Below are 23,321 nucleotides of genomic sequence, written 5' to 3'. Positions count from 1 at the left end.
AAGGCCATTGAAATTAATGAAATTCTCAATCAGAAAGTCACAATTGGTCTTCAAGAGGTTTTTATTAAAAGTTCTGTAAGGCACATACCAGTCTGGTAATAAGAATTGGATATCCAAGTTGCATCTTGTATCACATAGAATAATAAAATCGGGGAAGTTCTGGAATTTTAGCAATCTAGAGAGACGATATTTACTCTCCAAGGTTTGTGGGGAATTAATATTTAGAGATCAAAATGAAATAATAGTTGGTTAGACTATTTATGGGGTTGTTCTTCACCATTTTTTGCTTGTGTCAGTTCGGATGTAGGTCTTTTAGAATTGAAAGAATATTATGATTATAGCTGATAATATTGTAGAGAAAAACGCGTGCAAGGAGGAGGGGAAAAAAAAGACATATGGTATCATTGTTTAAAATACTGATGTGATTATCATCGGCCTGCTTTATTATGATTTTTGAGGGTATAACGAATGTATTTATTAGCATAATGTTTAATGAAGATATACTACGTATAATTGACTTCGACGTTTTTTATCCGTTACAGTAGATTTGAAAACGTCACACTCCATGAAATTGTAATTCATTATGAACCTTATTCTCAGAATAATAGCTAATGAAACGACAAAGTAGAGTATTTGAAATATATTTGAAGCTCAAAGTTTAAAAAAGAAGGCTTTAATTAAATATAATCTACATACTAAAAAATAAACCATTAAACATTTAAGTTAAATATAGAAAATTAAACAATTAAAATCATATAACTATTAATAATAATCAATTATAAATACAGAATATTGAAATAATAGATTGATCCAGATAATTTTTTCTTGTTCTAACATCGGAATTCAGTTAAATATGTCATAACTTTAGGTTGCAATACACAAGCGAGACGTGGAGTTTAATCAAAAAGATAATCATCCCTCTTCTTCATGTGGAAGTTGCTATATACAATTGTGCACAGGATAGATATATCTCTACCGATGAGATCTAACTAATTATTAATAATAAAGTAAATGTCAAAATCATAAAATTAGACAATAAATATACTAATAAAAAAATGTTATAAATAAATTCACCGTAAAGATTTAGAGCAAAAGCTAATTATGTAGTAATGTCCGGCGATATTACTCCCTATTAAGAGCATCAAAAATATTTTTCCCCGTTATTTAGGTACGCTTATATAACAACATACTATTATCATGATGGATATACACAATTGTTAATTATAATGCAACACCCAATGTAATTACCCTCGTTGTTGTGACCATTTAAACAGTTGTTTTTGCCTTTTATGAGTTTTCTGAACACCATTTCTTGGAGCCCATCAACCATAGTTAAGCCTTTAGTGATAAAAAAGTAATATTTATTGACTATGTAATATTGGAAAACCTAATTATCATACCCAAGTCTTAAAGCGAAGTAAGTAGTCTCAGACAAACTAGTTGCAAACCATCCAAAGCTACTACCCCCGTTGTTGTGACCATTTAAGCAGTTGTTTTTGCCCTTTACTGAGTTGTGTATCATAATTCTTGATATGTTTAGCTAAAATAGAATCATATTTTATGGTTAGATTTAAAAAAAAATTGAATACTTACTGTGAGATTGTACAAAATTCAGAGTTCCATTTCGATATTCGTAAATACTTTTTACTGATAACTTGATCGTTATTTGGTGTGGATGACTCAAAACATTTTTATATGTATTTCTATATATGACATCAGTACCAACATCCTCCATTAATTTAATGATGGTTCCTCGGGAACCAATATGTTTACCCTTGTATTTCTCCATAAATTTTTTGAACGTAGATGATTAGCAATGGATAAGATTATATTATAAGCAATAAGCATCGTTGTGAGATCAAAGTTAAAGTCTGACTTGATGTATTCATCGTCAAATTGATTTTATAGATGATTATCCATACTCTTGTTATGAAATGAGGGTAATGAGTGGCGTGTAATTCTAGACAGGGGACTAAAGGCACATTTATATCGACAAATCCGACAAACCATCTGTTTCTCATCCGGTAAGTATTTTCCAAATTCCTGGGCCTCCATTTTCATAAATCCAGACAGAAGGCGACGTCATTTTGGGGATTTTATTCAGTTCTCTATCGACTATCACCATCTCATATTATATTAATATTGAATAATAGGCGGGAATGATAACGTTCATGATTGATAGAAGAAGATGTATATTATTTAATCAATGATGCCATAAGTAATTCTTCTTTTCTCCTGGCACGCTTTTCTATTCTTACCAAAATTATCACCCTTAATTATGATATTATTATATTTTCAGTAGAAATGTAATAATGATTCCTTTTTGATTTTCTAAGTGACAAGCATCTTACTATTTTTTATTCTTCTCGTCATTTATCCTCGATACAACTGTTTGATTTGTTTAGAATCATGTTCCTTGATCATCCTTTGAGCGAGGTCTTCCTGTAAATACTTTTTAACAGATGAGTTATTAGTCGCTCCAGTCTTTTAAACAACAAGTGCAGAATAAAGTTTTGATTTCGGTTGAGTGTTATCTTCAGTGTCCTAATCAGTCCTTACTGCCTCAATGTCAGAGATGTTGTTTATATTATTTTTCTCATCGTGATGCAACTCTCTATTATAATAAATAGAATATTCCTCAGCAAGATTAATAGAAATATAAGGTTGGACCATCATGTAATCGGGCTTGCTAGAATTTTCAATCTGATGTATTCTACCGACTGTTGGGCAAGACAGGCAGATTTAGATAAAACCCGTAATCATTTATAGTCTATGACGTCACCATTGCTACAATTTTCCATTTAATGTATCCTACCGACTGTTGGGCAAAAAAAAAACAGATTTTGACCAAACACGCCACCACCCATCTTCTATGACGTCAATATTAAAAGTGTAGTGGAAGTCAAACATCAGTCGTAAACAAATTATGGTATAACCTTGTATTTCTATTAATCTTGATTCCTTAGGAACATCGGGTATATCTACACTATTTGTTTCCATAAGTGAAGGAGGTTCAATACAAGATATTTTTTGCTGGTTTTTATAAATACAAGCGTTTAAGTATTGAAGATACTTAAACGCTTGGTGACCCATCATTTATTAAAACAACTGTAGGGGCAACGGGATTATTGGAACTTTCCTTATCTTTAATTGCAACCTTTACAGAATTTTTGACCTTAGCAAAAGCCCAGATGTGTATTTCATAAATTTGTAGACGTTTTTCACTACAATTCATGCGAGAGCGCCCAAACTAGAAATATTTTTGGCATTGTGGCGGACACTGATAAACCTTAAGTTAAGTAAATACTAGTCAACGGGTATAATTTGAGGGATGTTAGAAGGGTCTCCTGTTACTTCATATTTGAAGTTTAATGCTCTCAAAACCGATTTGTAGTTTTTAAATTTACTTTCAGCAGCAGTATCTTCAGAATTTGGGTCAGGATAAGAATATGCAACCTTAAAAAACATTGATATCCATTCTCTTAATTTATTTTTATCAACTTTTTTGAAGGTGTTGACTGCAGTATTGGTAAATCTTTTTTTCTTTTTATATTTCGAAGTCCTCAATATCCCTTATTTTCCTACATAAAGATTTTATTTTACGATTGGATCCTTCTATGTTAACAATGTATGATTGCTTCAATATCCGAGAGCACACATTAATAGGTTAATGTGCATAGAAGGACGCATAACCAAACCATACCGAGATTGAAATCCAGCAATTTCATTCTCTGTATAGCCAAAAAACAGCGTAGCATTATAAACCATGAGTTGTTTCATATTAATATTATTGAATTCACGATTTGTATGAGATTTTGTTAAAGTAAATACGAACTTTTCCAATTGAACGTTGTGTTCAAATTTATCGTATGGACAGCTTCTTTATTGTTTTTCTACCTCTGGAAATAATTTTTCTTTGCTTAGATTTTTATAAAGAATCCTCAAGAATACAATCAGTTAGTTTGTCTTCCATAATGTCTTGAAAAAGATTTTCTCTAAAACGAAATCGAATTAATTCAGGAAGTATACCTAATTAAGGTTATTCTTCACACGCTTGCGCAGAGAGCCATTAGTCACAAGGAAAGAGAAAAATTAATAATCACGGCTTAGTTAGCGTAAAGAGAAACTCCCCCCCAACTATCCCCCCCAACCATCCCCTCCCCCGGGAACTAAAAGAAAGAATATTCTAAGAAGATTCCGTGATGCTAAAAAATGACAAAAAAGTGACCAAATTCCACACCCAAAACCTCAATGAAAACCCAAAAGTACCCTAAGAAGATCACAAATTTAAAAAATATAACTTTTCATTAGACAAATAATCTCTACCCACAATTATATATTTATATTTAGACCGTTGAAGACACGCACACCCTCACACTTCACCTTATATATATACAATTATTCTATAAAGTTTATATTGTTCTGGCATTTAAATGTACTTTATCATTTAAGAAAACTAAAATTCTTGTACTATTGAATATTTTTGATACATTTATCAGCCACTTAAAAATATTCGACACATTTGTCCCCTATAACATTGAGAAAGACCAATAAAAGAGAAAGCTATCAAGAAAAAACTGTTTGTATTCATAAGAATTTACAAAGAGAATAAATAAAAATGACGCGTTCAATACTTACATTTTCAATTATCTTCCTTCAATGCCAAACTTTTAACTGTGAGTAAAGATATATATAATTTAAACATCTTTGACTAAAAAATAATAATAAATTTAATTTACTTTAGTATTAAATGTTGTGGATTTTAATTTACTTCAAACATACTCTTCCACTGATGATTTTGAAAAATCTGTCGAAAAAATTGATATAAATTCAACAATAAATGGTGAAAAGTTGTTCTGTTATTCTTGTACTACAATTAAAGACGGAAGCAATTGCCGAAATTTAAATCATTCGAACAATAGTCTAAGAACTCGTATTTGCGTAGGGAAAAAAGTTTTTTGCAAGGTAACTATCGATGACCCACTCAAAAATAGTTTTATAGTATTCAAAATGTAATGTACACAAAATATTATACTTTTTCCTTTAAATGTAATATCAAAATTCCTTTAAAAAGATCAAACACTCGTTTTTTAATAGAGTAATGCAGCAAACAATAGCTATACAGTACATATTGTTTTTTTCTTTTTTTGAATATTATTCTACATAGCACGGGATTGAAATATTTGATTCATGAATAAATATTGTTTGATGTACAATACTGAAAATGCAGTCTATTTTTTATTTGGCCAATTTTTTTTTTTTTAATTGGTAATCTGAAGGATAAATTTTATTTTCCTTAGCAGTTGTCATTATTATTTAGTTCTTGAGTAGTGAATATCCTTTCCTAAATAGATTCAATTATATTCAAAACCTGATTGAACATTCGTGTGTACTCATAAAAGACGGAGCGTAACCTTCAAAATTTGTTGAGTAGTTAAAATTGTAAGTCCTTGTTAGGCTCAGAGTACAATTGGAGATCAACATAGGAGAGATTATAGCAAATGTCCTTTATATCCATTTTTTTCCCTCCTTGTGCGACTATAGCTCATCTAATAAAACGTCATGAGCATTATTCTTTATCTGCTCCAAAACATTCTTCAAATTGTCAAGGTTCCCATGTTGATTTTTGTCTTCTACAACACCTTCTTTCAACATACCCATTCTAGACTGAATTTTTACAACTGTTGATGGGGATGATTTACATTAATAATTTAATACTTTATTTTTAGAAATATTAATTTAATTAAAACGTTTTGCCGTGTAAATATAACTCAGCATTGAGTAAAGATAAGATTCTAGACATCCCCTATATACAAGTATATTTAAATATTTTGATATCGACTTACTTTATAAGAAAAACTAATTCTTTTCTATTGTCATCAAACAATTTCAAAGTTATCATAGATGTCAAATATTTGAAGAAAACAAATTAAAATATTTTTTTTTCTTTAAACGGCGTATTTCTTCATGGGTTAACATTTCTTGAACAAGGTAAGGGTAGTTCTCATATAGCAAAATGTTATCTTTAAAATTTTAGTGATTGAATTTTGTTTGAGTCTTATATATCTTAAAAAATTTATTCTTAGCGAAATAAGGATATTTAAGGTGCTGCTTGTTTATATAAGAATAATGTCACTTTTAGACTTACTTCCAAATTATTCATCTATTTAATTTCCCCTTCGGTAATTTCCTTCCATAAAGTAGCAGCTTTTGTGTTGACTAAAATTCTTTATTTCGAAAGGAAAATGGTATAAAGTTTGAAAATCATAGCAATTGTTGATAAAATTCCTACTTTTTGTGTCTATGATTGTTTTTATCTGAAGAACGCCAAATGAACTTATATCCCAAAATTTCATCTTGTGTCGCTTACAATTTGATTTTTAAATGATTTTGTTAAATCATCTACATCGGTAGTTCTCAAACTTTTAATAAAGCCATTAAACCAATGCTCGGTTCCAAAGAAGAATATTGAGGGTAGGGGACACTTTTTATAGTCCCTTCCGTTTTAACATAAGCAGTTTAGGGTCTCATACATTAACATTCAACCTTCCCACTTAAAAAAGATTATAAAAAAAAGTGATACAAAAGTATTAATTCTTATATGTATTAGGTTCGTCGAATGGAGTATCATATTTCAGATGAATATGATCATAGTGCTGGAGCAATACAATGGTCCATGGAAAGAGATTGTGCTTACGAAAGTTGTCAAAACTTTTGTGTTTCTATGGGAGCAAGAACTAGATTTACCTATTGTACATCATGCTGTGATACTAATTACTGTAACATAGATAGTGGAAGTTGGTATAACTTACCTAATTTTTTTCAAAACTTCATGCATGGCTTGATTACATATAAAATTATATTGTGATTTAATGCAAGTCAAATAATTAAAATCTGTAATTTAATTCACATTTATGTTTATTTCCTTTGCTCCATTAAAAAAAATTACATATGAATTTATCTGTATATATATAAAAGAAAGATTGTGTGTGTAGATATCCTTTACACATTCCACACTATTGAACCTAGCAGGCTGAAGTTTTGCATGGGTCCCTCTTTTGATCTGAGATAAGCTAAAACGGGGGTCTTGATTTTTTGGGATGTCATATAAAGGTGGCTTATGCCCTACCCAAAACCCAAAAAACGTTTTTGCAGCTCAAGGAGACTAAATAGGGGGTTGAGTTATTTGTCTATAAGTGATTGGCGTTTTAAAAGCAACTATACGAATTACTACATTTCTAAATTTTTTCAAAATCAAAAAAGTCATGCCCTTAAAAAGAAATCGGTGAAAATTGCAATTTTGTTTATTTCAGGTGCAAAAAAATGAACTTCCGATAGAATATGGGAATATTAAATGGAATAAAGTTTGTTCAAATTTGCCTGGAGATTCGTTCCCATATAAATTTGCCAAATAAAAATTGATGTTTAACTGAAATATCTGTCATTTTCTGAATAATTTTTTGATTTTTTTTTCTCTTTTTTTTCCATTTTTTCATCAAACGTAAATTTTCAGTTAAAAAAAAATGCCACGAGACGATGCTTTTGTACAAAAAAATGACGATGCAACAATTTCATAAGGGGATTTTCAATTTCCAGATTATTTTATTACATAACTTTCGCAATATTTGTAAAAACGAACCAGTATCGAATGTTATTTTTTTGACAATATTATTCTTTATAACTTTTTTGTTTTTGCAAGTACGAAAAAAATATTGGTAGGCTTGTGTTTCTTTTACAATTTCAATAAATGCTATTAACTATTTTGTTTTGCAAAATTAGTGCAACAAAGTTTTTCGTAATTTTCTTCGCGAATTTCAATTTGGAATTTTTTTTAAGTAAATAAAAAATGTACTTCTTATCTAGAATTTTTTTTTTTAGATATATATATGTTGATCAGTTATTTCAAGGTCACAAGATAACTAAAATTATCATGATCTTTTTCAACAACAACGAAAAATTCATATAATGATTAATAGTATATGTAGCATATAGAAGTATTTTCTAAATATTTTTTTTTATGTAATCAATTAATTTGACCATTTTCAATGTTATTTTCCTCTTCTTGCTTAGTCCGAGCAATGCCGGGAAATTCTTAGCTAGTATTTTTATAAAATTAAAAAAAGTAATGTCCTTAATTATTAAAAAAGCAAGATTTTTTAATGTAAACTATTTTTTTAAAAGATTAATAAATGTTATTTTCATCTTATACTAAATATTGGTAGCCACTTTCTGATATTACTTAAGAATTAGTAATATAAATTAAAAATATAATTATTTATCCTGTATTTCTATTTCTTATTCAAAAAGTCAGATAAATTACTGAGTAAAACTATAAGAAAAGTGATATCTTGTAAAAAAATATTAAATATATTTCCCACTGTATTTTCTCAAACAAACGGTCGCGTTTCGTTACCTTGTTCAATGCTTTAGAGATAAGTATAGGTGGAACGCTAGGAGAGTGAGAGGCAACCTTTCATTATCAAGATTGATAAAATGGGGATATTATTTATCATGACCGCTAATTTTGCAGTGAACATTTTTACTACATGTAAATTTGTCATCTACATTTTATCGGTGATACTTTTGCCTCGTTGAAATTTTGTAGCATGATAAATTTCGATGTATTTTTATGTTTTATATTATTGGTCCGAACTTTACTGTTATCGAAATAGGATCATATTAATTATGTAGCTAGGAGAAGAAGAAAACAGGAAAATACTGATGAAATAATTAATAAAGAACGAATAGTGTATTTTTATACTTTAAAAGGACACAGGAGTAAGGGATCACGAATCTGGAATGATTCCTCTATTTCAAAAGGACTCATTTACTTGTGGACCTTAATGAATGATAATGATGGCCTTAGTTGAGACTTTAAGAAATAGAGCAAACTTTATCAATAAAAAGAAAGAAATACTTTTTGATAAATCATTGCTTTGGGTGGAAGATTGATCTTTCCTTCATTGTAAGTAGCCTCTCTACCGCATCTATTTGGCCTTATCTAATTGCATAATATTGTAATTAATAATTATATTACAATATTATTGCAGATTCTTTCATTCTTTGTAGACATCGGCTTGTCAAGTTGGGAACTTCCTTCTCTTATCACCAAAGAATCTTATCAGGCCAACCTACGAGAGGCCATCTCTCTCCCATATATTCGGTAAATCATCAAGCTGGACTATCTCTTAATCAATGATCATATTTTTATATTTCCTGGATTGACTCACTCGCACTCCAAAAGCCTATTTCCCCCGCTTGAAACCTTGTCTCTTTCTCTCATGCTCATACAGGTGTGCGCGTCTAAAACGGAACAATTCTTTAAATTTTACGGCTTGAGGTTTTGACGGGGGGGTTCTCTTGTATACTCAAGATGTTTCTTAACTAGCCGGTCCATGGTTCCTCTACTGACGTTGAACTCCCTGGAGGGGCTGCTGACGGTGACCTTGCTTCTTTTGTACTCGACATACTTTTTCAAGGGTGCAACCATTTCGTCCGACCTGCGAGGCCTTGACTTAGATCTTGTGGTCGCCTCAGGAGTCCCTTTGGCTACCAAGCTGTAAAGGGTGGTGCGGCTGCAGTTCAGAGCCTTGGCAATTTCAGTAGGAGTTTTCCCCCTTGCAGAAAGTTCTTAAATTGCCACTCGACGTCTCTCCATATTATCAGCTGTTGTTTCACTGTTGCTATTTAGATTTTGCTGGAGTTTTCTTCATAGCTAGACAAGACCCTTGCTTCGATGTATAAACCGGTTTCAACTCAATAAAATTACAAATATGTGCATGGTGTGTAAAATTTAAAGGAGTGTTCAGTTTTAGAGGGGCACACCTGTACCCAATCCAGAATGTTGTTTTGTCAACTTTGATTGGATCATTGGTTTTTTAAAAAGAACATCAGCTCTGGAGGAATGTTTACATTTTTTATCCTCAATTTTTTAGTTACAAATAATATATATTAAATATTTTAATAAGATATTTGATATCCTTTATTCTCTAAAATAAACATTATAACTATACATTATTGAATTATTAAAATTAAAATACATAAAGTACTTGATATAACTCACAGTAAAATTCGAAATTTAAGAAAATTTCAGCGAATGTTTTGCATATATTTTAATTTAATTCTTGGGGTTGGAGTCTTTTATTTATGTCATTGTACATTTTCTTTCTTTAAGTACCATCAGCTCTTTCTATATCCATTTTTTTCCAATTACTTCTTCCTATTTTAAAGTGAGCTTCAAACACTTAACTCTTCATCATGTTCAAGGTCAATAAATCTGTCAATCATCATCCACAGGTTTGAATTCTAACGCTATGAAATATTTTTCTTTTTGTTAACATATCTTTAGCCAAATATCTAATTTATGGTGATATATATTTTTAGTTTTATGGAACAAGCACCCAGGGATATTAGTGCAAGGAAACACATCCTTAAAGGAATTCATAATTGATTTTTCTAATTCCATCATTAAGGAGTAAGGTTCCAAGGTTGGGTTGTTATTAATTTGTTGAAAGGTATTAAATAAGTTCTTGTGATTTTGCAGGAGTATAGAGTAAAAATGTTCGCCATATTATAGGAAAATTTAGTTATTTGGGATACCATAGCCTTTTCTTACAGTTGGGTTTGGGGTAACGTGACCATTTCTTTATCTTCATCTTATAATACTTCTTGATATATTTGAAGTACTTGGCAGCAAAGCCAAAGTGTTTTCATCTAAATTAGATGCCAATTCAGCAATAAGTCATGTTGAGGATATTAAGAAATTGAAGACACAAGAAATCAATTCTACCTTACCCTTATTAATTTTAGGTTAAGAAAAGGTTTTATGAATATTGAAGTTATCCAACAACGTATTTATCACTAAATTATAATTCTCTGAAATATTTTGTAATCTTGCTTTACACGGAGGGCTTTACATTTCCAATAAGTTTTTACCCCAATTTTTAAAAAAAATCTGTAAATGTAATCATAATTAGTGTTGGAAAAAGTGTGTAATTTGGGTATATTAAAGAAAATCAACCGAAATGCAACATGGTAACCCTGATAAATCGAAAAATGTTTAGGAGAAGAGCAGCTTAGCTTTCGTGACGTTTCATTACATAAACTACAAACATCTCTGACAAGGAAGGATGGGGAGAAGGAAATAAAAATGGACATTGGAAGGAATGACTCCAAGGTCAATCCTAAATTCTACTCTGAGTCCAACTAAGACTTACAGTTAAAACTCTGCAATAAATCCTCAAGATTAATCTCCGTCTTTTATGAGCGTCCAATCAGGGTTTGAATGTAAGTTAATCCATTTAGGATAGGAAGTTTATTGCTCAGGAGTTAAATAATAATGAGAAAAGCTACGGAAAAGAAAATTCATGTGCTAATCACTTAATTTTCCATTATTAATTACAATAACGTTAGACATGATGGACTACTCATATTGGACAAGATTCCCAACCCAAGGAAGGAGTCGACTCTTCTCTTTTGAGGCTTAGCTTGGTTTTCTTCTTCAGATAAAGTTTCAATCTGCCATAATTCCCGTTGAAATTCAAGCATCTCCTGTAGAGGATAAAGTATTTTTGTACTAATTCTTAGAGAACGTGGAAGTATTTCTGTCTTTAATTAATGAAAATCGATCGAAGTTCATGAAAAACACTTTTAAGTTAAAAATATGTCGCTTCATTTATCCAATTGTTTGTGTGTGTATTATATTTAATATGTTTAAACACTAAAATATTTGAATTTTAAGATGAATATCCATGATCTTGATTTGAGATGAAGATAATGATTGGCGTTTAATTCCAGACAGGGTTCTAAAGGCACATTTATATCGACAAATCCGACAAACCATCTGTTTCTCATCCGATAAGTATCAAAATTCTTGGATCTGCATTTTCAGGAGTCCAGAGAGAAGGAGACGTTACTTTAAGCATTTTATTCAGTTCTTTATCGACCATTTATCAGTATCTATTATTATATTGATATTGAATAATAAAGGCGGGAATTGATAACGTTTTTGATAGAGAAAGATGTTTTTTATTTAATCAATGATGCCATAAGAATTTATTCCCCTCTATTCGCACGCTTTTGTATCCTTACTAAAATTATCCAACTTAAATATATTTATATTTAGACAAAATTAGCAATAAAAAGAAACATCACAATAAATGAAATAAAAAATGAGGGTCACAAGTTAATTTTTTTTAATATATATATCCTGTAATTTCTTCGATATTCATATAATATTTTTGGTGATTTTTTTGTGGCCTTTTTAACAATAGTTCTTGGAACAACCAAGGAGTAGCCATTGTGATGGTTACGTAGTTAAAAGGTGGTTGGTAGTCTCATAGTTTGGGATATTCAACGATAAAGATTTACTATGTAGGTTTTTACTTAGATATTATTTATATTTTAAACAAATGTAATAAGATTGTTTGAGGCCTTTTGAATAATAGTTATTGAGGCAATCAAGGAGTAGTCATCGTAATATTTACATAGTTAACAAACGTTTGGTATTCATACAGCTGGGAAAGTCCAATGATAAAGGCTTAAGGTTTCTACTCAGATATAATATATGTCTATTTAGACACAAACACTTAAATCAAATATTCATATTAAATAAAACTTATTGAAGATATTTAACTCGGTCACAATAATAAATTCTGAATAAAATATTATTTTATTCTTGTATTATAACTACTTGAGTGTACTTAATTGTAAGTAGTAAAATATTAACTAAGTTTAATACGGCAGTTGAGAATAAAGCTCAATATACCCTTACAAATTAATTTATTATAATCTTACGTATCAGTGGGGATGGATCAAGTTTTGATTCATTCAACCCCACTAATGAAAGAAAGGACGGACAGTTGGGGCTCTTCCCAATGAACAGAACTTGTTATTCAATCTCCGGAGAAAGAAATAGCTGTAGAAAGGAGTTAGAATCCCTCCTTTCCCTATGTATAGTCACATAAGCAATAAAAAATGGTCAACCTGAAATTTTTTTTCGTAACTTAACAAATTTGCTAACAAAGGAAGCGCAATTATATGTAAATTAACATATCCAAAATCCGCTTTGATCGGTATTGGGGAAAAAAAATTATTGCAGTTAGAGTAAAGTTGGGTATTTCTGTCAAATTTTATCAAAACTCACTTTTTCCATTGTCCTCCACCCTCCAATATCCCGGTTAAAATCTGAACCAGAAATGCTATGATCATGAAATTTTGCACACAATTACCTTGTATTATAAATAAACCCCCAAAAATTCAAAAAATTGAAGTACTTTTTGCTGACATCATCAAAACATTGAAAATATTTGTTATTTTTGCAATGTTTTAGTATATTTTCAAATTTCATTCCAGAGCAGATCTAAAAAAAAAAAAAATCTCAGTTCTGTTTTCAGAATCTGAAACATAAAACATAGGAAAATCACTTCTTTTGTCATAATTAGTTCATTCATCTAAGTTTGAAGTTCTCAATATTAGAGTTACTATTTATTGACCGTGTTGAGTCTTGACAAGGTCTGTCAATCCTAACGATCACACTTGCATTTACTCCACACTTTTATTTGTGATTGCCCATTCCAACAAAGCTAGAACTGGAACGCCGTGCATCACCTTCGATCAGCCACTGGGGTTGAAAGTAGTGGAAATAACTACCGAAAAGTCTTTGAAGATTGTTTGCCGCCTTTAAGGATTTCATACATTGATGATTTATATAAGGAAGCATTTGTAGTACAATGAAAGGATCCGGTATTCCAGAATACTTACAAATGGTTTATGGTCCAAATGCAATCCAAAACATAATGATAGGAAAGGCCATAGCGAGAGCCTTAAGAGTTCATTTACTCTACAAAGTGCTCTCTGTTTAACAATTATTAACAGTCTTCTACAAGAAGAGATCCGAAGACAATTTTAATAAAGTGAAGGTCATCTATCAAGGTATTATCCGTTGTAACAGCCCACTTGATGAATTCAGAAATTGCAAAGTACTGGAGAAGATAAACAGTGTTATAGAACAAATGATGAGTAGATTTGGTTCTATTTCCCGTACAGCAACGCTTAGGGTGCAATACATCCGTTGTTTTGACACGGTTACGTTATTCATTGCCACGGAAAGAACTGGCAAAATAATCTAGCTGCTACTCTACGATGCTGAATTTATTTGCTGCAACAGGGCCCATCAACTACGCGAAAGTGAAAGGCTTTATCTACAAATAATGAGCAACCTTCCATCAACATTTTCCTATTTGCATGAACAATTTACAAAACAGATAGCATGTTGTCCAACGACGTGATCGTTTTTGGAACAGAATTTGGACCTACCTGTCTTTTGAGCAGGTGTTAATGTGGTCGCTGAAGACAAAAGGTGGTCTAACTCGTGGACGAGGGATGACAGAAAAAGTTGTGTTGACATGGATACACACGATGCATGTTTGCACTTCGATACACGATTCAATGACAATATTAAATGGGAAAACACATGAACGAGCAACCAACACGCAGAAATAGGGAAAGGCCGTATGAAGCGAGACAACGATGATTTGGAGAAGATTCGAGCCTAAATTGAAGTTCAAAATCCATTTGATGAAAACGAGCCTGTATCGCCACAGGAGTTACAGCAACAGAAGGAGATGGAATCAATTGTGATCACTAAAGTTGATAATATTGTAGAGAAAAACACGTGCAAGGAGAAGGGAAAAAAAAATACATATAGTGTCATTGTTTAAAAAACTGATGTGATTATCATCTGCCTGCTTTATTATGATTTTTGAGGGTATAACGAGAGTATTTATTAGCAAAATGTTTAATGAAGATATACTACGTATAATTGACTTAGACGTTTTATCCGTTACAGTAGATTTGAAAACGTCACACTCCATGAAACTGTAATTCATTGTGGACCTTATTCTCAGAATAATAGCTAATGAAACGACAAAGTAGAGTATTTCGAAATATATTTGAAGTTCCAAGTTTAAAAAAGAAGGCTTTAATTAAATATAATCTACATAATAAAAAATATACCATCATACATTAATGTTCAATATACAAAATTAAACAATTGGAATCATATAACTAATAACAATAAATTATATATACAGAAAATTGAAATAATAGATTGATCCAAATAATATTTTCTTGTTCAGACACCGGAATCCAGTTAAATATGTCATAACTTTAGGTTGCAAAACACAAGCGAGACGTGGAGTTTAATCAAAAAGATAATCAATCACCCTTCTTCTTCATGTGGAAGTTGCTATATACAATTGTGCACAAGATAGATATATCTCTACCGATGAGATCTAACTAATTATTAATAATAAAGTAAATACTACTAGCAGAGGATCCCATGGAGTGTTTTCGAGTCCGAGGCTCCCTAATTCACCAACTTTGTACTTAAGTATGTATATGGTCTTACAGCAAAAGTTTAGATTCATAGCCATATTGATAGTGGATGCTCAATATGTAAGTATCAAAGTCTAACCTTTACAAAATTGGGTCAATGTGCATATTAAACTTAAAACGTGAAAGTTTCTTCATATCGAAGTTGTATATATCAAGGGTTCGACAACCTATGGCACGCGTGCAATAAATTCCAAATAATTAAACACAGTCACACTGAAGCCAATCGATGAAATACCTAAAAATATATATTTTAGTAAATCATCACTTATTCAATTGACCTATTCGACATTTTCCTAAGTAGAATAACTATGAATGAGCTAAAAAAAAAGTGACATGCTACATCATTAGAAAATGTTTTTTAAGTTTTTTGAGTGTTTTTATACAATAAGTAATACAATCGATCATTAAAATCTTTAGCCTCGCGTCACAGAAATTGGATCTAAAAACGTTGTTAAGACTTTTTACCTCAATAGTTTTAATTGGTCTATTGTCAGCCTTCTTAGCATATTCTAAATTTATTGAATAAGGGAAACCTAACAATCACATTACAAAGAACCAATCAACACTGCAGTCATTGATCGTAGTTTCGTCTAAATAAGAAGGTTACAATTTACTGCAAGTTCTTTCATCATATTTGACTTACACAACTTTATTTTTGGACTCAATTATCTTTGTGATGAGGTAGCGAGAAGGAAAGGCTTTACCAGTATAAAATTCATGAATTGAAAAGATTTGGATGCTTATCAATATGGAATAGGGTATTACGGGAGACATTAATCTTGTTCTTATCTGACATAAAATTAAAAGCATCAGGACATGATTCAATTAAATTCTTTAAAATAAAGCTTTAAATAGTTATCGTGAATAAATCTAGAATCGTCTACTTCATTATCGGCAAAAAAGGAATTAAAATTAATATGAATATATAACAATTACCTACAAAAATTGAACATTATTTAATGTTAAAAAATTAGATATATATATTTGATCAATGAGTTCTTAGATAAGCAGGGGAAGGCACTTGTAACCTTTTAAAACAAGTATATCAAATAGGATCCATTTAGGTTTTTACCTCATAGAGGAAAGTTGACTCCCCTGTTTAAGTAAAAGTTCGTCCAAGCACTACATTGATCAGGCATTGATATTTCATAATCTTACATTTATAAAAACACTTAATAACTGATTCTATTTAATTTTCAACATTGGTTTCAGTTGAATTTTCGGGAACATTTTATGAAATATCAATGCCTGATCAATGGAGTCAAAGCGGTCATTAACATCCCACTGGGTAAGCGAGCTCTGTCCTGTTTTAAATTAAGTTCTGATATCGAAGAAATAGTATTGGTGATTTCGACTGCATGAATTTTATTCATAATATTTTCTTTTGAGATGTTAGTGGAAGAGAAAGGTGCTTTGCTAAATTTATTAAAAGCTTAAATTTTCGGATTCACAAGGATTTTTCATCGATTTTTGTGCAAAGTTAAATTAGACTTATCAATTAGAATATGGTAATTATTTTAGTATGTTAAAATGTACTTTCATTGATAATCATGTATATTTCCATTTTTCAGGTACAGGAACAAACAAATTTCATTTCAACTACTGGAACACATAATGGGCAATAATCTTATTAATAAGTGTTATATTTTATTGAATATACTTGCCTATTTGAATTCCTTGTCTACTTTGGATTTTGTTCCTGAAAATTTAACTGAAACCAATGTTGAAAATTAAATAAATCAGTTATTAAGTGTCTCCAGAGCCTCAATCCTCATTGGGATGAACATCAAGAAAAAAAGCTTAGGTTCCTGAAAGAACAATTATCCCTCCTTCTAAAGGATCCTCCACAGAGGAGGTACACCACATCGATGTATGCTTTGTCTATGTTATGGAAAAGTTTTTCAACTTCTATATACAGAGAGCTCCACGAAGAAGTCTTTACTCTTCCCACTATACGTCAACTTTCAGAAGTATCAACATCACTTATTTTACAAACAGGATTTTCTGAAACCACCGTTAAATATCTGAAGACAAATACATTAATATTGTATTTGATGTAACGTTCTGCACAAGACAATCGAGTACTACTCTCGATCTTTTTTGGACTAGGAGAAGCTGAAGAGATATCCAAGACAATATTCTGTGTTTTCATTAAGAGCCTTCATTCTACTTATAACGAAATGGATCGCGTATCCAAAATACGAATGCTGAAACTGTAAATTTTTTTTTATTTTATCCAGTTGCCCGAGTCGTTTCTCACATTGGATTTAAAGTTCGTGCTACAATTTGTGATGTCCACAAATAAATCAAAAAACGTACTTCTCTGAGCTTAGTCATGAAAATCTTAGCCCCTATATCTTCAATCCTTACAGTCAAAATCTAAAATCTATTTACTTTTTGACTCAGTTCATGTCATGAAGAACTTTTTTAACAACTTCTTGTCCCGAACTCATTTGGTATGCCCAAACTTCGGAGGAAAATTAATGGTAGGAAAAGTTTTACATATTGTAGATCTTTACAATCTTGAACTAGGAAACACCCTTAAAATTGCCGACAAACTAACGGAGAGGGCATTCAAACCAGGGAAAAAATGAATGTGAAGCTTACGGATAGTTTGTTTCATGAGTCAATGATTCCTGCACTCGGACATTATGAAGAAAGAATGGGTAAAAAAGATTGTCTTATCACGGTGGACTTATCAGAAGTATTTTGGACGTGGTGGATGATTGTAAATACACGATCAGCTTAACTTTTAAAAGATTTTTTTTTTTTGGTTAAATTAATTAATTTATATTCTACAATACAAATAGTGTAAATAATGAATATATATAAAGATAAAAGTAATATAAATAAAAAGCAACAAGACAATTACGTTTAAAAAAAACATAAATGAACATTATAGTTCATATTTTATGTCCTGAAGTAATATCCGGTCCATGCTTACAACGAAAATGATGACAGAGGGATTTTGATAGAAATTGCTGAATATAAAGCAGCTGCGCTTATCATTATAGCTCTTAATTCTTCCACATATAATGGAGAATCAATAGTTAATTTTTTAGCAATCAATGACTTAATATTTAATAGAGAAAACTTCACGACTTTGGGACCAGGAGAAGTATTTTTATTTCCCTTATAAGCTCCAAATAATATATTTGCCTTTATTAAGTTAAAAGAAATATCTTCTGTCACACTAACGTTGAATTGGATAATATATTTGAATACTCTCAAAATCGGGTAATCAGCAAAAGCGTGTAGGGTAGAGTTGAACATAAAACTGCAGTCTTGGCACGGATAATGAAATTTGATATTGTCAGTGGAAATTTGAAATTGTGCCGTAAATTTGGTCCCATCTGAAATTCAAGAAATAGATCGGATAATGTTTCGTTCCCATGAAGGAACCATATATTTATTTCGACTAGTACCATATATTTGTCTGACACAGACTTCAATTCCACCGATGAATTTTAGCAAACGCTCATTTTTAAAAACCATGATTTTGAAGGATGAAAATATTTAAGAGACCTTTCAAGAGGAAGACGGAATCTCCCATCTCAAAAGATAGATTCCAGACTTCAGTCATGATAACTTACAAATTTTATGATGGAGAGTAGTCTTCTCTAATAAAAACAGATTCCAAAACTTATTAAGAAAAGGGATGTTATTCCTATTTTCGTGAATTATATCAATTATTGAATCAGAATGATAAGTAGGCCTTCTTCTCCATAAAATTCTCTGGATAGACGCTAGAAGTGGCGAAGAAACTTCAAATTCCGATTAGTTAAGGCTGTTCCCATTTGGATACATTATAGAGGACGTGAAATTCACCATCCAGTCTCTCTGCAGGTATGCACCTTATTCCTCCACAACCTTTTTGTAACATTTTGAAATTATACTAGATAAAAGGCAGAGCCCACTGCCTAATTTATACTTTGTATCCTTTAAAGCAGGAATCAAATTTTTATGGAAGAAACCCTTAAACCATACATCTTCTTGAATCATTGCAGATTCTGCTAGAGAAGGAATGGAGGTAGCTCTGTGCAATACAAGAGGGACAATTCTCAAATTGTATATATCAATGCGTTTTTATATAGATAAATGATGCCATTTTTGCATCTGTTTGTTGACCATCATATTTAATTGTACCCAATTACCTCTTGATACCCCATTGGTTGTCCATTTGATACCTACAATATTCATCTTCGGTACAACTCTATAATCTTCGATTGTTGTAGAACTATCCGACTTCCAAGATCCAAGGAGAAGGATGGGAGTTTTGGTTAGATTCATTTATAATCCAGAGTTGACCTTAAACTTGTTAAAAAAAGTCAAAAGAACTTTGATCCTATACTGAAGTGGAATTTCCGCATTGGCTTCAATCATTAACATTATATCATCAGCATATAGGTCAATTAGATGTGGAGTCCCACAAATAGAGACTCCAAATCCTAAATACTTTTACGAAATGGTCCTTGTTAGTTCATCGATGGCAGATATAAATAGAAATTGGCGACTGGACAACCTTGTCTATACTTCTGTCTTTATAGAATGAGCTCACTCATTTTACCATCCAACGAAATTATAGAAGAGCCGTTAGCGAGTAAAGCTTTGATAGGATAAAAAACCGTTTGGGGAGTAACCTTTTAACAGATCTCATAATGTGGCAGCGACGTATAGAGTCAAATGCTTTGCAAAAATCAATTGCAATCAATGCACCAAGCTTGCTACTCCTATTAATATATTCAATTGCTGTAGGTATATTTCGTGAAATATCCGTTTTTCTATTTCTCAGGAAACCTTTTTGTTCATCTTTAATATTTTGGTTTAAAATAGGCTCAATTTGCTAAGCTAAAACACGAGACAATATTCTGTAAGCTTCATTTAACACTGTGATGGGCTTCCAGTGATTGAAATCAATGCTATCACCCAACAAACAAAGATAGAGGGTGAGTGAATCCTATGGAACAATAAAAAAATAAAAATAAACACCTGTCTCGGAGAAATTTTCAGTTGAAGTTTCTGATCTTAAGACATATGGGTCTCCCTGGATATAACATATATAAGTTAGATGCAGCCTGTTGTTTATTAAAGGAATAAAGTAGATCTCTGAAAATATTTATTGAAAATTAAACCTTCCCCCTCACATTCAAACGATTGATCTCAAATCTTTAAATATCTAAGGGAAAGTTTAAAGCCAATGGAAAATATATTTGGAAAGACATTTGCTTAATTGTGATCTGGCAATCTACCTTCCCTTTAGTAATTAAAAACTATGAGCCTAGAACAGTAGATGCCCATCATACAATAGTAGCTTATTTTCGAACTGAAATAATAATATAGAATGATGATAATATTGAATATTTCAGGGAAGTTTTCAGGTAGTTGGTCAGCATAATGCAACCTCTCACACACTCTAATCAATTGGTTTTCATAATCTCAAAAGAGATGTAATGATATCTAATGATCCTTAGGGCACAATCCAGTTCAGTTCTTTAGATTGTGGTACTACCTAAAGCGTTAAAAGAAAGTAGTGCATCGACGCAGCTACCCCGTAAAAATTCAGTGTACCCGTGGAAACATTACACCTTACAAGATTTATGTTTTGAATCAACATCCTTACTTCACAATTCCATACATCATGCATAGAATTGTGACGTAAGAATAACATGAAGTATGATGCATGTTATTAATCTCATTCAAATATAATTTAAATTATCATCCCCTCAATTCTACTTACTTCATTCTTTAATATTTATGCGCATTTATTTTTATAATAGTTTCATTACTTATAAGGAAGTACTTTAGATAAGAGGGAACAAATTGAATAAGTAAAATTTTACGTAATTCTGTCAATTGATTTTAAAAACTAAATATGAAAAGCTATCATTAGGGGCATATTTATTTTAATTATTTTAAAATAATTTTTGATATATTTTAATAATCCAAATAGTTTACCATCTTTTTCTCTTTATAGATTTTTTTCTTGTTGTTCAACTTACATTAATTTTTTTCATCATGGGTGGATACTCCGTGCTCGAATGTATGAGCCAATCTGGATCCAAATAAAACAAAACAAAACATGGAAACACACAGTTCTTTAGATTTCCTTTTCCAAAATATACAAGCGAACTAACTAGAAGAAGACAATGGTTATCTTACCTTAAATATTTATCTAATTGGAAACCACCTCCAACCTCACTGATTTACGAAAAACATTTCAAAGGCAAAATGTTTTGCCCAAATGATGAAGGAAAAAAAAAATTAAAATGTGATGCAATTCCAACGATAAACGTTATCTTACCACTGGATCATATCTATAGTAAGAATCGTGAATCCTGCAAAGCAGAATTAGAGTTGTCAGCCAATAATTCGGAAGATCAAGTGACATGTGTTCCAATAGAAATAGTCAGCCCTCTAACAATATCATCAACTTTACATTCAATTCTATTTAATTTTAATATGCAATAAGTTGAAGATAAAAGCATTTAAATTTTGTTATATCTTCAATGAAAAAAAAAAAAAATTGAAATTATGAGTAAAAAAATTAATTGTCTTGAAGACAAAAGTATTTCAAAAATTAATTTTTTCAATTCTGATTTGCTAAATAATTTGAAATTTAAAAATTCAACAAATTCAATGATTAGAATGACTTAATCCTTAATACTGAGATTGACGTAGTAATCCGATATTTTCATATATTAAATTCGCCAAGGAATGATATTCAATACAAATTACTAATAATAATACATATATGGATTGACTATATTTGGCATTAGATTGAATTGTAGAATTAATGATGACAAGACATACAAGTTAACATAAAATAGTCCTTCAATTTCATTTACCAAATGGGGTTGAGTGAAATCAGATAGTATTTTTCGTAGATTGTATTGACAGACTTGGAGGAGGGGGGCTCAGGGCTACCAATTCTTTAAAATAAAAGATCATATATTTTTTTTTTGAAAGTCTTAGGATGATTTTATACAAGATACAATAGCTATTTATATGTAACAGCAGAATATGATATACTTTACAGTCCAAACTATAGAGAATAAAGATGTTCATTATCTTTAAGATTTTAGAATTATTTTCCACTTGTTTTTGAGTAAGAAAAGAGTCCAGCTGCTATAATTGACCATGTCGACTGTACATCACGGACTCCACCTAATAAATAGAATTAATGTAAATGTGATAAAGATAAGTTATTTCTGCGTGATCTGCATCAATGACACTGTAGAACTCTGATGATTCAAATAGGGTTCTTAGAGACGAAGTAGTGTTGACTTAAGTAGGAATGGGCACACGGATTTCAATAAAGGAAGGAACTAAAGAGTAACTTTCTCTGTTTCTGAGTCACACACAGCCTTTAATTAAGTTAGAGTGTTTTTTGATTGAGCTTCCAGTTTCTTGTGAAGTCAATTATAAGCCCATAGGAGATCTCTAGGAAATGATATATTCTTGAAGATAGAGACAATGAGGCAATAGGTGAGAAGTGAAAAAGATCGCAGATGTTGATGTGAAGGGTATCTGTCCTCTCAAGGATCCTTCTCTACAAGGAAATAATATCCCATCTAGGGAGTGAGCAAGGAATAACCCTTGAACGGAATAGACGTTGTAGAAAGGAGATAAAGGCCTTGCCTGAAACCATTGGACGAATGTGGATCCCTATATCATATATGTGAATTCTTGTTTGGAAGATCTATTTTATGAAGTCCCTCTTAACATACTGTCCTTGGGATCCCGGGAGTTTTCCTGTTCTTTTCTATCTCATCCTCCTTTTCCTAAATAACTAATAGTCGCTATACTTCCGAGTCGTAGCTACTAGTGTCTATAAGTTGTGCGAGTGAAAAAGAAGTCGTATTCCCTCCATTATATAGTCTTAGTCCTAGAAATTACTTATTTGTATAACTATAACTCAATTAGCC

At 31.2% G+C, this 23,321-nt stretch overlaps 2 long non-coding RNA genes across 4 annotated transcripts; one reads left to right on the top strand and one right to left on the bottom strand.

Moving 5' to 3' along the window:
- Positions 1-625: 625 nt before the first annotated feature.
- On the bottom strand, positions 626-5,449 carry LOC139906847 (uncharacterized). 3 transcript variants are annotated; one of them, XR_011782885.1, is made up of 6 exons: positions 4,740-5,449; positions 4,331-4,674; positions 1,594-4,270; positions 1,401-1,540; positions 1,075-1,338; positions 626-989 (listed from the first exon to the last, which is right to left on the bottom strand). It is a non-coding gene; the product is annotated as an uncharacterized lncRNA (long non-coding RNA). The 3 variants fall into 3 exon arrangements; XR_011782884.1 differs by having other exon boundaries at positions 1,594-4,674; XR_011782886.1 differs by having other exon boundaries at positions 1,249-1,338; positions 1,594-4,674.
- A 314-nt stretch (positions 5,450-5,763) lies between these two features.
- Positions 5,764-22,470, top strand: LOC139906848 (uncharacterized). Its single transcript, XR_011782888.1, has 2 exons — positions 5,764-5,991; positions 21,371-22,470. It is a non-coding gene; the product is annotated as an uncharacterized lncRNA (long non-coding RNA).
- Positions 22,471-23,321: the final 851 nt, after the last annotated feature.

This window comes from Lepeophtheirus salmonis, chromosome 12 (genome assembly GCF_016086655.4).
Source record: "Lepeophtheirus salmonis chromosome 12, UVic_Lsal_1.4, whole genome shotgun sequence".
NCBI lineage: Eukaryota > Metazoa > Arthropoda > Copepoda > Siphonostomatoida > Caligidae > Lepeophtheirus > Lepeophtheirus salmonis.
Note: the sequence above shows the minus strand (reverse complement) of the source record. Positions and strands in the feature narration are given on the sequence as shown.